Source organism: Rhipicephalus microplus, unplaced genomic scaffold (genome assembly GCF_043290135.1).
Source record: "Rhipicephalus microplus isolate Deutch F79 unplaced genomic scaffold, USDA_Rmic scaffold_813, whole genome shotgun sequence".
NCBI lineage: Eukaryota > Metazoa > Arthropoda > Arachnida > Ixodida > Ixodidae > Rhipicephalus > Rhipicephalus microplus.
Window position 1 is genome coordinate 20,001 of NW_027465367.1, and position 1,574 is coordinate 21,574.

Sequence of the window (1,574 nt, forward strand, 5' to 3'; positions counted from 1 at the left end):
ACGGTGTTGGAGGAAAAGAAAAATATCGAGAAAGCACTGCGGTGTGCCGTGCGTAGGGACGGGCGCGCGTGCCACATGCCGCCGAAATATGGGTGTCGGAGAAAACAGAGTGCCGCGCGTAACGAGGGGCGCGCGTGTTACAGAGAGATATGCCCAAACGCATGAAAGTGTACGCAGGTGTCCTAAGGCAGTTTTTTTTTTTTTTCCTCATTTTGATGTCGCCCCGGCTGACGTGGTTTTCGTTTTTCCGTGCCGCCCCGGCTGACGCGGTTTTCGTTTTTCCGTGCCGCCCCGGCTGACGCAGTTTTTGCGCCGCCCCGGCTGACGCGGTTTTCGCGCCGCCCCGGCTGACGCGGTTCCGACTTTGCACTTTTTGGCTCACCCCGGCTGGCGGCCCACTCACTCGATCGCCAGGTCTGTTTGCCCCGGTGGTTCCACCGCCAGGCTTAAGCGCGAACTTTTTTTGTTTGTTTTCTTTTGATTAAGCGCAAGCTTTTTTCTTTGTTTTCTTTTGATTAAGCGCGGGCTTTTTTCTTTGTTTTTTTTTGCATTCGCCCCGGCAGACGCGGTTTTTGCGCCGCCCCGGCTGACGCGGTTTTTGCCGCCCCGGCTGACGCAGTTCGGACTTAGCACTTTTCGGCTGTGCCTGGCTGGCGGCCCACTCACTCGATCGCCATGTCTGTTTGCCACAGTTTTCCCGGTGGTGCCGCACCCGGGCTCGCCCCGGCTGACGCGGTTTCGTGCCGCCCCGGCAGACGCGGTTTTCGCGCCGCCCCGGCTGACGCGGTTTCGTGCCGCCCCGGCAGACGCGGTTTTTTGCCGCCCCGGCAGACGCGTTTTTTTTTTCTTTCGCCCCGGCTGACGCAGTTTTCGCGCCGCCCCGGCAGACGCGGTTTTCGCGCCGCCCCGGCAGACGCGGTTTTTTGCGCCGCCCCGGCTGACGCAGTTCGGACTTGGCACTTTTTGGCTGAGCCTGGCTGGCGGCCCACTCACTCGATCGCCATGTCTGTTTGCCACAGTTTTCCCGGTGGTGCCGCACCCGGGCTCGCCCCGGCTGACGCAGTTTTCGCGCCGCCCCGGCTGACGCGGTTTCGTGCCGCCCCGGCAGACGCGGTTTTTTGCGCCGCCCCGGCTGACGCGGTTTTTTGCCGCCCCGGCTGACGCAGTTCGGACTTGGCACTTTTCGGCTGTGCCTGGCTGGCGGCCCACTCACTCGATCGCCATGTCTGTTTGCCACAGTTTTCCCGGTGGTGCCGCACCCGGGCTCGCCCCGGCAGACGCGTTTTTTTTTTTTCTTTCGCCCCGGCTGACGCAGTTTTCGCGCCGCCCCGGCTGACGCGGTTTCGTGCCGCCCCGGCAGACGCGGTTTTTTGCGCCGCCCCGGCTGACGCGGTTTTTGCCGCCCCGGCTGACGCAGTTCGGACTTAGCACTTTTTGGCTGAGCCTGGCTGGTGGCCCACTCACTCGATCGCCATGTCTGTTAGCCACAGTTTTCCCGGTGGTGCCGCACCCGGGCTCGCCCCGGCTGACGCAGTTTTCGCGCCGCCCCGGCTGACGCGGTTTCGTGCCGCCCC